At 50.3% G+C, this 13,581-nt stretch overlaps 1 protein-coding gene across 7 annotated transcripts in view; it reads left to right on the top strand.

Annotated features, from left to right (window-relative positions):
- Positions 1 to 13,581, top strand: part of LRRN2 (leucine rich repeat neuronal 2) — a 76,624-nt gene that overhangs the window by 57,698 nt on the left and 5,345 nt on the right. The window contains exon 3 of one of the 7 annotated variants that reach the window (XM_015119504.3): positions 3,201 to 3,303. The exons of the other annotated variants lie outside the window; for them this stretch is intronic. The gene's annotated coding sequence lies outside the window, so the exon portion shown is untranslated. The remainder of the gene's footprint in view (positions 1 to 3,200; positions 3,304 to 13,581) is intronic. 7 annotated transcript variants of the gene reach the window in all.

The following is a 13,581-nucleotide window of genomic DNA, read 5'->3' as shown; positions in this document are numbered from 1 at the left end:
AAAGATCCCCGTGTAATTCTATGGTGCAGCCAGAGTTGAAGAACGGAGATAACAGGATGCAAATGATTGTCATTTGTATGTCCATGGTCATCCTTCTTTGAGTGTGCCCCTCTGTGTGCATGTGAATCCACTTATTTTCATGTTAGCATCATTGGGGGTCTCATTATTCAATGTGTATTTCCCAATTACAGAAGCTGCGTCTGTTTCAGGTTCTGTACACATCACAACAATGAGGCCATATGCATGTTCTGATGGTGATCAGGGTAGCTATGATGACCAGGACTGTGACAGTGGCTGGAGGAGAATGATGATGCTCGTGGAAGGTGTTAAGTGAGTGTGGTCATGGCAGCGAGCAGGGGATTCATACGGCAAAGATGGGGCTGGTGACATTAACAGAGATGGCCAGCTGCAGGTGGGCGGACCGTAGTGATGGTGGAGGTAAATCTCACGATGGCGTTGTGATAATGAGATGGTCATCCTGGTGATGCTGCTGCCATTGCCTGTCCCTGTGAGGGCGATGTGCCAACAGATGCTCATTCTGTGCAGTGATACTTGTCTGGAAAGAATGTTGGTTGTCACATGGCAGGAAGGTTGGTCCTTCCATTTGGAATTCTCACTGCTGCAAGGTACAGCTCCTTCCAAAATTCTGAGACCACCTGAGAACATTCTACCCCTGCAGCTAAGGAAGAGGCTCAGCACAGCAGCAGCAGCTCCTTGCTCAGCTGCCCTTTTCCACTGCACTTTAAGACAGAGCTCTGGTGTTAAGTACGAGTGGGTCATTAGGAACATTTATTTAAGATGAACAGTTCTGGGAGCCAGCCGGACTTGGGATGCCAGCCATCTCGTGATCGATAGAGATTATATTTGCTGCCTGCACGGTTTCCTGTTCCCTTCATGCCTGGTACACTCAAGAGAGGACTGGACAACTGCTGTGGTTCTCTCTCCCTTAACCCCTGCAGCAAGGAACAGAGGTGAGCAAGGCTCCAGAGTAGTCCTGACCTCTCTCCACGAGCTGCGATGACACCCTCTCTGAATTGCAGTGGGCTGCGGAGAGAGGTTTAAGAATGAGAACAAGGTTGGAGCTGCCAAGACACATTACATTTAAAATATTTATATATTAATATTTACTTATATGTAAATATATATAAGCCCAGAGAATAATGCTGGAAAATACCTTTAAAATAATATTGTTCAACGCTTTTATTTTACAGATGAGAAAACTAGGGTTCGGTAGTCAGCAAATAAGATCATTGTTGAGAACAACAAAAACACCTTTTATGCATATATCTCTAACAAAACAGAGTGAACTCACACCTGTGATCTGATCGGATCTTTAGAATGGTCCTGTGAGTAGGCAGGAAACTTCCTGCCCACCTGACCAATGGCTCCTGAATCCCTTCCCAGATTTTTCCCACTATGCAGTGAGCCTAGGTCACATCTGTATAGTACTTCTCAGTTCACCATGCGTATTTCACACTCATAGTTTCATTTTAGCTGTACATCTCTGTAAAAAAGAGATGGTACTAGTCTTATTCCCATTTTTCAGTAGAGAAAACTGAGGCTCATAGAGATAAAGCATCTTGCCCAAACTTGCACAATTAGAAAGCAGCAGAGTGGGAACTAGAACTCAGGGTGCCTATGTTACTGGGATGGCTTGAAACAACATAAATGTATTGTCTTGCAGATTTGGAGGCTGGAAGTTCAAAGTCAAGGTGTCAGCAGGACCATCCTCGCTCTGAAACCTGTAGAGGAGGATTCTTTCTTGCCTCTTCCTGCTTTCTGGTGGTGGCCATCAATTGGTGGTGTTCCTTGGCTCACAGCTGCAGCACTTCCATCTGTCTCCATGGCACATGGCACCTTCCTGTGTGCCTCTGTCTTCACATGGCTTTTTTTTTTTTTCTTATAAGGATACCAGTCATATTGAATTAGGGCCTTCCATAATAGCCTCATCATCAGGTGATTACATCTTCAGACACTATTTCCAAATAAGGTCATCTTTACTGGTACTGGGGGTTAGGACTTCAATATATCTTTCTGAGGAACACACTTCAACCCATAACAGTCCCTGACTTCCAAGCCAAGGGCCTTTTACAACATGCTGTTTGCACAGTGGGCTCCATCCCATTCGTTCTCTCCTCCACGTCTTCTATTCCCAAGGACCAGGTGCTTCCCTCCCCTGCAATTCAGGATGTAGGGCTGGCTGAGAGCACTTTTCATTTTCTGCTCTTCCCAAATTATTACAAGCTACTAAAGTAAAATCAAGAAATATTGGTGGGCTTTTTGTCTTTTTTATTCCCAGACAGTAAAAATCATTAAGGCTTGCTCTTAATTAGTTTAATTTCAAAGCTTCTAAATATTGATTTAACCTACACTCTTTTGTACTTGCCGCAGTCATTGAATTATGCCTGTTATTGATCACAGATGGAAGCATTTCCTTCCACAGGCTTGGAGGCCCTGGGAGCCGCTGCTCCCACAGCGGGTGCACTGGGCTCAGAAGGCACGGATGGGTGTGGAGGAGAGGAAGCCTCTGCCAGATTGGAAAGGGCCTTCTCTTGAAGAAGGGCTGCTGAGCTTAGGCCAGGGGCCAGTTTCTTTCTCTTGGCTTGGCCCAGGCCCAACGGAGCTTGAATAAGTCAACTGGAAATCTCCTCATTCTATTCCAGGCTTGAGGAAGTGGAAGGAGAGCTGGGCAGCGGGGGCTGGAGGAGGGTGATGTGGGGTTGGGGTTTACAGCACAGGTGTTAGGGCCAGCCAGAAGCAAGTTTGAGTCCTGGCTTTACCAACTGAATGTTCCGGGCTGGGTACTTTCCCTCTCACATCTGAGAAGTGGGGCTGGTAATTTCCACATCACAGTGTTACTGTGAGCATTCAACACAATCCCTCTGGTGAGGCACCTAGCCCAAGGCCTGGCTACTAACCAGTGCTCAGTCAATGACTACCATTAGCATCATTGCCCTCTCACTGGAAAAATAAAGACTGGACTTGGAAGCATACTGTATCTTCTAGCCTCAGCCTCGTTACTTGTTTAGGTGTGAACTTGGACAAGTCACTTATCTTCTTTCCACTAAAATGAGGATAATGGCCCCTTTGACTTCAGAGGGCTACCGTGAGAATCACATACATTGTAGTCCATTTGTGCTGCTCTAACAGAATACCACAGAATGGGTAATTCATAAAGAACAGAAATTTATTTCTTACAGTTCTGGAGGCTGGGAAGTCCAAGACAAAGTGCCAGCATCTGGTGAGGGCTACTCTCTGCTTTCAAGATGGTGCCTCAAATGCTGCGTCCTCATATGGCAGAAGGTACAGACAAAAAAAAAATTCTCTCTGTCAAGCCTTTTTACAATAGTAATTTATTTCTTCATGACCTAAACACATCCAAAAAGGCCCCACCTCCCAACACTGTTGCACTGGGGAATAAGTTTCCAGTACATGGATTTTGTGGGATATATTCAGACCATAGCAACATAGGATTGTGAATACAGAAGAATTTTTTTTTTTGAGACAGAGTCTCACTCTGTCACCCACGTTGGAATGCAGTGGCACGATCTCAGCTCACTGCAACCTCCACCCCCCGGGTTCAAGTGATTCTCTTTCCTTAGCCTCCTGAGAAGCTGGGATTACAGGTGCATGCCACCAGGCCCACTAATTTTTGTATTTTTAGTAGAGTCGGGGTTTCACCTTGTTGCCAGGCTGGTCTCAAACTCCTAACCTCAAGTGATCTGCCCACCTTGGCCTCCCAAAGTGCTGGGATTTAGGTGTGAGCCACCACACCCGGCCAATATGGAATAATTTTCATTGCAAGGTGCATTTGATCTGAACGACCTATTATTATTGATGGCTGTTGTAGCTATTGCCTTTTGTTTGTTTGGGTTTGAGTTTGCTTTTATTGTTAGAGACAGGGTCTTGCTCTGTTGCCCAGGCTGTAGTACAGTTGTGTAGTCATAGCTGACTGCAACCTTGAACTCCTGGGCTCAAGCGATCTTCTCACCCCAGCCTCCCCGGTAGCTAGAACTACAGGTATGAGCCACCACACCCACATAAGTGTTTTGTGTGTGTGTGTGTGTGTGTGTGTGTGTGTTGTTTTTTTGGAAGAGGCAGGGTTTCACTGTGTTGGCCAGGCTGGTCTCAAACTCCTGGACTCAAATGAGCCTCCCTTGGCCTCCCAAAGCACTGAGATCACAGGCGTGAGCCCCTGCGCCCAGCTGGTTACTGCCTTATATGCCTCCTTTGGTTGGCCTCTGCCTGGCTATTGTGTCCAGACCATTCTGCCTCTGGCGTGCTGCTCCGCCGTCTTCATCACGTCACCCACACTCTCAGGCCCCAAGGGGAGCCACTCACTGCTTGGAACTCACCTCATATGTTTGAATCTCGGGACCTTTGCTCCTAGTGCCTCCTATCTGTGCATTACTGGCCTGTGGATTCCAGCAACACTACCCCTGTGGATTTTCCAATGGCTTTATTGAAGTATAATTTGCATACCATCAAATTCAGCCATTTTTAGTGTACAGTGATTTTTAGTAAATTCCTCTGAATGTTTGTCTAACTTCTTATACAAGGTAGAATCATGCCGTCTTCCCTAGCTTGTGCCCTGCTGCCCTTGCTGTGTGACAACTTTTATCATCCTCTAGTGGACTGGTTTGGTTTTCTTTCTAACCTGTGAATCCCCACCTGCCCTCCCCCATAACTTTGTATTTGCAGCCCTCACATACTTACAGTGCCTGGGATAAGGTCAGGGCTCTAGTTCATGCTCAATGGATAAGAGTTCCCTTGTGGCCAGGACAGAGGAGGTGAGGGAAGTCTTGAATACCCACCCTAATCTGTCAGCGTATAAGCAGCTCATCATATACACATGTATATATATATATTAGATTGAACACTCTAGGCGTCACTCTTCTTGGTTTGTAGAATTCTAATCTGAGCTGGAGAGGAGGTTAGAGATTAGCTAGCCAGCAATCCTCAAACTTCAGCGTACATCAGAACCACCTGCACGGCTTGTTCAAACACAGGTGACTAGGGCCCACCCTCAGGGTTTCTGATTCTGGAGGTCTTGGGTGGGCCAAGGAACCGGCATTTCTAGCAAGTTTCCAGGTGATGTGAATTCTACTGGTCCATGGACTACAGTATGAGAACCGCTGCTCTAGCCCAACCCCCTCATTTTGCAGATGAGAAACCCAAGGCCTAGAGAAGGAAGAAGACACCATCCAAAGTCTGTCCCCAAGCCGGGAGTAGAGCCAGCCCTGTCCCATGCTGCGTCTACCAGCTCTGCTTCCCCCATCTGGCTTTGGAGATGAGTGAGGGGTGGAAGGCAGGAAGCAGTCTCTGAGAAACACTGTCCACTGGCCTGCCCTGGCAAGGCGGGGTGCAGAGGACTGCCCAGGGAGAGGTCTGTGGGACTGAGGAGGGGCACAGGAGAAGGCCTGGGAGAGGGAATGGCCAGGGCATTGGAGGAGGTGGCCAGGATGGCAAGCCATTGTCTTGCGGTTAGTGGGAAGGAAAGACAAACCCGCCTCGGGGCCTCAGCTGCAGCCATTTATCTCCAGGCTTCCTGGACAGCTGACAGAGGGGGCAGGCAGCGCCCCCGAGACCAGGACTCCTTCCACGGCTTGATTTATCTAGAGCTTCGTCTGGCAAACCTGCTGATGAAATGAGTCTCCTTTTCTCTCCGCCTCATCAATTTTCATTCTGATTTCATTTTCCTTTTCCGTTAGAAGGGGCTTGGCCTTTCTCCATGTTTAACTGGGCTGCTCCCCATTCTTTGCCTCCCTTTCTCCTCAGCCACCAGAGCCCAGCCCCTCTGACCAGGTCTCACTCACCCCCACCTGACCCTGCCCTGAGGGTCCTTTCCTCAGTACCTCTGACACTTGGAGGCAGGAAACCCAAACCTCCTTAACTAAGGCCTCATTCACCTCGAAAGCAGTGGTGCTTCCCTATATTCATCTAGGGCCATAAAGCCACTGTCCCTGTCCTCAAGCAGCTCGCAGTCTGAGAGAGAGAAGATGAGCGTCATATTTGATGTGAATTTTTTTTATTTCAACTTTTATTTTATGTACAGGGGGATCCATGTGCAGATTTGTTACTCAGGAATATTGCGTGACGCTGGGGTTTGGAGTATGGCTCCTGTCACCCTGGTAGTGAGCATATACCTGATACATAGGTTTTTAACCCCCCCCACACACACGCTATAGTAGTCCTCAGTGTCTGCTGGTCCTATATTTATGTCCATATGTGCTCAATACTTAACTCCCACTTATAGATGAGAAGATGTGGTATTTGGTTTTCTGTTCCTGCGTGAATTTGCTTAGGACAATGGCCTCCAGCTCCACCTACACTGCTGCAAAGGCCATGTTCTTTTGATGCCTGTGTAGTATTCCATGGTGCATATATTAGTTTGTTTTCACACTGCTGATAAAGACATACCTGAGACTGGGAAGAAAAAGAGGTTTAATTGGACTTATAGGTCCACATGACTGGGGAGGCCTCAGAATCATGGCAGGAGGTGAAAGGCACTTCTTACATGGTGGCGGCAAGAGAAAATGAGGAAGATGCAAAAGCAGAAACCCCTGATAAAACCATCAGATCTTGTGACACTTATTCCCACGAGAACAGTATGGGGGAAACTGCCCCCATGATTCAAATTATCTCCCACGGGTCCCTCCCACAACATGTGGGAATTATGGGGGTACAGTTCAAGAGGAGATTTGGGTGGGCACACAGCCAAATCATGTCAGTGTATACATAGCACATTTTCTTTGCGGATGTGGATTCTTGAGGGTGGAGGAAGGAGCAAGGGACTGATTATTTTGAGTTGGTGGTGGAGCCTGGTCGTCAGGGAAGACCACATAGGGGTACAGCATAAACTGTGACTTCAGAGATGGAAAGGAATTCCCCAGATACACAGGTGAGGAAGGGGACTTGTGGGCAAGGTCCCTGCATGTGCGAAGGCATGGGACAGGAGAGACTATCGCTTGTATTGCTCTTGAGTCTTCCTTCCCCTTCCCCCGTGCCCTTGCCTCTGTTCCAGGGATCCACTGGGGCTAAAGGGATGTCTTGGGGCCCAGACTGCTGGAGGAGCCATGCCGCAGGGTCTGTTCAGCACCCCGACCTGACTCCTGATGCAGAGAGGTGGAGAAGCTCATGGGTCAGCACTGGGCTTGGCTGCCCATCTGAGGCTTGCAACTGTGGCCAGCATGGAACGTCTATGGGAAGCCATCAGCTGGGACATTTAGAATTCTTCTGGTAGGGGAGGGGCACTCTCGACCCTTCTGGAGAGCATGTGGGGAAGCAGAGAAGCTGCTCCCCTAAGCCAGGAGGAGCTGGTGCTGAGTTGTTTATTGGGTGAGCGTTGTGTCCAACACCAGTGATCTTTAAATGAACTGAGTCCTAGAGCCGTCCTGACGACTAGAACTAGGATCCCGGTTGGAGACTGCAGGGAGTGCTTATAGTTGACATCAGACAGGGCAGCTCTGTTAGGAAGGAGTGTCACCTGCACTGGGAAGGTTCCAAGGAAGAGGCTGCCCACCTAAGAGACTGAGTACCCTGATAGGCCAGCCTGATGCTGGCCTAGTACAAAGGTGGTCTCGAAGCCCTGCCAGGGAAATGTGCCTCTAAGAAATCAAAGTGGATAAAAAGGGCAGGAAACTCTAATGAGCACCAGGCACTCTCTAGACATCTTTTTCAGATTCCCCCTCGCTATGAGGCAGGTCTGTCTCCATCTTGCAGATGAGAATCTCAGTGAGGAGGTTCAGGATCACACAGCCAGCATAGGACTCTGGTGCCACACTGTCTCTAAAGCCCGCCGTTCAACCACTCGCCTACGCTCTCAGAGAGGTCGGTGGAACCTGCGGGATTTCTGGAAGGGGAGCCGGAAAGAGCTTCAGAAGGGTGAAGACTGTCATAGGAGCATGGCAAATCCAGAGGCAAGAACTTGAGTCAGAGAAGAATGCCCTCTTCACCTGGGGGCCAGTGACCAAGGAAGGGCTGAAGAGGCCATGCCTGTAGTGACCCGGGTATTGCCCAGGGAACACAGGCTCTGGGATGATGCTTGTCTCCTTCCTGTCAGGAAGGAAGGAGGCAGAGGGTCTGAGCCCAGGTACTGCCCACCCCATAGGCAATGGAGCCACCTGAGCTCTGAGACAGCCAGCCCCCTCCCCACTTGCCTTGCCTGCCTTGCCTTTATCTTCTTCCCTCCCTCCCTCTTTCTTTCCTTCTCCTGATATTCTCTGAGCTACCACTGTGTCTAGACTGTTGGAAGAACTGGCAACTTGGAGTACAGTTCCTGCCTCAGAGGAGCTCACAGTCTGGTCGGGGAGACAGCCAGCCAGCCAGTTTAGGATGGAGGCACACTAGGGCATCATGGGAGCCCAGGAGATGGTGCAGGGGGTCAGAAAAGTTTCCTCTGAGGATCAGCAAAAGCCTGGCAGCAAGTGGCAGTGAGATGCAGCCTGGAGCTGCCTCCGTGCCCCCAGCAGGCTGGCTCGGCTCCCCTGCAGGCTTTTTTGGTGCAGTGCACGCAGACAGCAATGACTCTGTGCTACCTACTGGCACCTTCCACTCCTAATTAAGAAATAATGAGGCAGGCTGCCTTCCAGGCAGCAGAGCTCTAACACTCTCTGCTTGGGCCAGCCAGGAGACCTGGGAAGACAGAGATTCCTGCCTGGGGACAGTCCCTCCCCTCCCAGGCCCAACAAGGGGGATTTCCTGGAACCCTGATCCCTCTCATCCCAGAAAGGAGGGGAGGGCAAGTATGAAAAAAGAAGCCTCACCTTTGCCCAGCAGATGCCCTCCAGTCCCTTCCCACCATGACAGCCCTGGAGGTCAGGTGAGCGCTGGCACCGAAATCATGGAACTGGCAAGGGCTGGTGATGGGGTTCGGATCCTGGCTCCTCTACACGCTCGCTGTGGGACCTCAGTCCGGCCCCTTAGCTTTGTGGAGCTTAGGTTTCTCATCTGGAAAGTATGTCCCTCGCAGAAGGATGGGATGAGGAATATAAAGTGGCTAGCAAATAGAAGTCCTGGTACATGGAAGACACTCAGGAATGCTACATCTTTCCTCTGAGACTTTGCTTTCTGTTAGCATCCCAGTGGTGTCAACTAGAGTTGAAGGGACTCATTTTCCCAAAAGAGAGATTCTCAGGGTAATGGTTTTCAAGCTTTTATAGCTACAGCCCAAGGCAAAAAAAAAAAAAAAGAAAGAAAGAAAAGAAAAAGCCTTGTATCATGTCCCAGTGCACAAATGTGTGTGTATAAAATAGCAGGGGGAGCATCTCAAAACAATGCTTAGTCTGGCTGCATACAATGCAGTCTGATATTCTCTATCATTTTTTTAATGTAGATCGTGACCCACGTTAAATTGTTTTCATGACCTACTAATGGGTTGTGATTCACAGTTCCCGGCAGAGTACCCCTCAGTCCTGCAAGGGAAAGTGCATGACACTAGGCTCTAGGGACACAAAAATCCATAACAAACCATCCATCCCTCGAGCAGCTCTCAGCCTGGTTAGGAAGACAGACTCACGGCCTAACAGTGAGGAAGCTGCCACTGTGGTTTGTTCAGAGAGTCTCGGGGGCAGCTGTGGGAGGAACCACTCTTCTCTAAGGGAAAGCGTCACAGGGGAGGTGGCATTTGGGATGGGTTTTCACAGCAGAAGAGAAGTTGAAGAGTTGAAGTTGGGGAAGGGCGTGGCAGGCAGAGTGAGAGGCCCGAGTTGTGGAAGGAAAAATAGCCAGAGTGCAGCGTGTCTGGGAATGAGAGGCAGTGAGGGAAGTGTGGCTCACTCGGGTGAGCAGGAGAGCCTGAAAGAAAGAGGCCACCGTATGGGACAAGGCCAGAAGTGGAAAGAGAAGGTTAAGTGTGAGCATTTTGGTGAGGGGTATGAGGTGGGAGAGGGCAGATGAAGAGGATGGGCATTTCCAGCCTTTGGTGGACGATGGTGCTGATGGCAATGGGAACAATGCAGCACAGCTAGATGGTGGGAGGAGATGTTGTGTTTAGGACAAGCAGAATGGGAGGAGCCTCTGAGACTGCCGAGTAGAGTGGCCCAGGGGACGGGTGGTTAGTGCAGGTCTGGGCCCCTCTTTCCTGGCCACCCCCAATCCATCCTCTTGCCTAGTGTCCTGGAACTCTGTGATGAGAAGGCCTAGGGGGCACAGGGGCCAGGAGGTCACCCACATCATCCTCCCTCAAGGTAGCATGGCACTCCCAGGCCCAGGCCATGAGGATGCTGCCCAGAGCTGAGCCCCAAAGCTGAGAGCAATTTTTAGATATGGGAACTCTAGAAAGAGAGAGAAGAATCAGCCTCTCTTCCTGGAGATCACAGGTTAAACATGAGACGGAGAAGCTATAGCCCACTTTGAAGTAGGAGGAGGAATGAAGTGGATTTAAAGTTCCTTAATGCCAGAGTAACCTAATTCCAAAGACCCTGGTCCCAACTTGTCGTGGAAAACGAAGGGGAATTCTGGGTTTTCCAGATGAAACTGCTTGGTGGCGATAGAAGTTGGGATGGTGGTTAGCTCCAGGTTGGGGCTGGATATTGACTGGGAAGGGGCACGTACCTAGGAAGCTTTTGGAGTGCTGGGAATGTGTATGTCTTGATTTGGGTGGTGGTTGCACTTGTACCTATGCATGTTGGGATCAGGGACATTTATGTACTCTCCTGTACATATGTTATGCCTCAACAATATTTTTTAAAGTTTATTACAAAAATTGAGAAGTGAGAAGTATTAGGTATTAGTATTAAAAGTAATGGCCAAAACCGCAATTACTTTTGCGCCAACCCAATGCATGATAAGATGAAAGGAGAGGCCACAATGCTGGGAAGCAATGGAGGGAACTAACAGGCACTTCGTGCACCTTACATCCCATACTCCTCACAGCAGTTCCAGAAGGGATGCAGGCATTATCCCCATTTCCCAGCTCGGGGATTTGGGGCTCGAAAGATTAAGTACTTTGCCCAAGGTCACACAGTGAGCAGCAGAGCCAGGCTCACGCCCCACCACTCCTCCTTCACATAAGTTATTTATGGAATTAGACTCTGGAAGAGCAGATAAACGCTGAGGCTGAGGTCTCCTCCAGCTCTGAGGTTTCCTCCAGCTCTGAGGTTCTGGTTATGTGTGATTAAATGGGAAGTGGGAGTGAGGGGCCAGGCTCACCTCCCAGGAGGAGCTGGAGGCCAGGTATGCAGATGGAGGACTGGCCTTCCTCACCCTCAGCATCCCTCCCACCTAGCACTTATCTGCTGGTGAGGAGGCTGGAGTTTATCAACGCTACACTCAATTATGCCGCCCATCTGTCTCCGCAGCTTTGGTGGGAGAGGGATGTCCTGGCACTGAAGCAGCCAAGGCCAGGCAATCGATCACCACCTGCCACCCTCCCTCCGGACCCTCAGCTCCCAGGGGGCTGGGCAGGGAACCGCCAGGGAGAGGAGGGAGGAGGAGAGGAGAGGAGACTCTGTGTCCACCAATACCAGTCAGGAGCACTGGAGCTGTGCTGGGGCCCGGGCCTGAGAAGCAGGGAAGGGAGAAAGCACCAACAGCTTCTCCAAAACTCTTCCTTCAGACCTTTGCCAAAGGTCTTAGTTTAATCAGGAGCGTAGCGGATTAATTCCACAGTTTCTGCTAAATCCACAGAAACAGCCTGGAGGACATAGGCCTGACAGGGTTTGCAGCACCAGCCCTTCCAAGAGAGAAACTTGCCCTTGGAGTGGGCAACCAACCCTGCTTCTTGGAATACAGCTCTAGGGCTTTTGTCTGCTGTCACTGAAGCCCACGGCTGGCCAGCAGTCACTGCGCAAAAAGCAGCCCACAACCCCCATTCAGAAGGCAGGCTGAGGTTTGTGTGCAGCAGCTGGCTCTGTTTGTTCCTGTGGTTCCAGGCCCAGCCACAAACACACAGGAACAGTGTCCTTCCCCACACTGTCCCCCAAGGGGGTCGTTCTAGGCAGGAGTCAAGGAACAGGAGCTGAGGGGCCCAGCAGGGGGCAGGTGGGGCGGAGGACCTGAGGACCCAGGTTTTCTCTGAAGGGATTTGCAACTGAGGCAGCCTTGCCCTCTGCTCCTGTAAAACAGGCGCTGATCTGCGTTGGCTGGGCTGGTGAGGCAGGCTGTAGAGTCAAAGACCCTGGGTTTGAATCCTGACCCCACTGCATAGAAGCTGTGCAACCTCTGATGAATCACTTCCTGTTTCTCTCAGTTGCCTCCCTGGCAAAATGGGGCTAAATAATCCCTTCTTGCCTACACACAGGGTTGTTGGGGGGATTAAATGCAATGCGTGTTCTCTACGCATTTCACTATAGCCACTCTCAAGCACCCGCTACATGCTCAATCCTACACTTGGTGCTCTGAGGACACAAAAAGCATGTAAGATATGGCCCCTGCCTCAGGCCGCTTGGAATCCAGTTGGGGAAAGTATACACGTGACAGTCTGAACTCCTGATCACCCCTGGAGATTACAGATGAAAGACAGCTTTCTCTGCAGCTCCCCGATAGAAACTGCTGATCAGCCTGCATGAGCGGGCCATGTGCAAGGCAGCCTTAGATGGTGATGGCAGGTGAGTGGGCAGCTCTGAGCTGCATCCCGGAAAGGGCTGCATGCTCAGCAGTGAGGGGGTGGACTTGCCTGGGCCTTTGCCAAGCCTTGGGGTCAGAGGTGCTGTGTGAGCATGAGTCTTCAAGTCACTGCCTCTGGATCCTAAGGCCCAGCCCCAGGCTCCTAGCCCAGGAGCCACAACCTCTGCCTCCTCCACCCAGCCTAACCAGGGGAGGGAAGGAAGGGGCAACAGTCTCGGGTGGAGGGGAAAGGCAAGTGCCTGGAGGGTTTCAATTAAGTTTTAAATGGTTCCTTGATCCCCTCAGTGCAGTTGAGCACTGACTGAGCGCTTAGAACCAAGTGTTGATGAAGAAGGGAAACTGGACTCAGGTAGGGTCTAAAAGTCAGGGAGATGCTGGGGCCCGGCTGAAGACCCCTCTCCACCTCCTCCAGCCCTCACCCTTCTCTCCACTTGGGAAATGTCTTGGGCTCTCCTAGTTGTTTTGTGTTTTTGAACCTGCCTCCCCAATTAGCATGGCACTTGCTAACTTATTGAGCCCTAGGAGCCAACTTCTACTGTCCCCTAAGAAGCCCTATAGCTGGAGAACCTCCTAACCCTGAGGGATGACTGGAGCTAGAAGGGAGCTAACATTTGTCCAGTTCTTTCTGTGTGCAACACGCTCATTTAATTCCAGTGACAAGCTAATGTAATACAGGAAATGGTTGCTCAGAGCAGTCAAGTAGCTTTGCCTCAGGTGCTTGGGTAGTGAGTGGTAGGGCTGAGATCTGGGTCCTGATCTATTTGCTGATGGGTCTGCTCTCTCACAGCAGGTCTAGGTGGCAGTCAGTGGTCTCTGGTATGTAAGTGTGGCACGACTACTGGCCATAGATCCAGTTCCACAACAGGGACCTCTCGGAGACTCAGCTTGTTCCCTCCTTCCTTTCCACCCACATAGAACACCACAAAATTCCCTCCCCACTTCCTGACCCCCATACACTGGCTTGGGTAGCTGGGTTCCCCTTGGACATGTATGCAGGCATGCAGGCATGTGTGC

The sequence above is a fragment of the Macaca mulatta genome, chromosome 1, assembly GCF_049350105.2.
Source record: "Macaca mulatta isolate MMU2019108-1 chromosome 1, T2T-MMU8v2.0, whole genome shotgun sequence".
Classification (NCBI taxonomy): domain Eukaryota; kingdom Metazoa; phylum Chordata; class Mammalia; order Primates; family Cercopithecidae; genus Macaca; species Macaca mulatta.
Note: the sequence above shows the minus strand (reverse complement) of the source record. Positions and strands in the feature narration are given on the sequence as shown.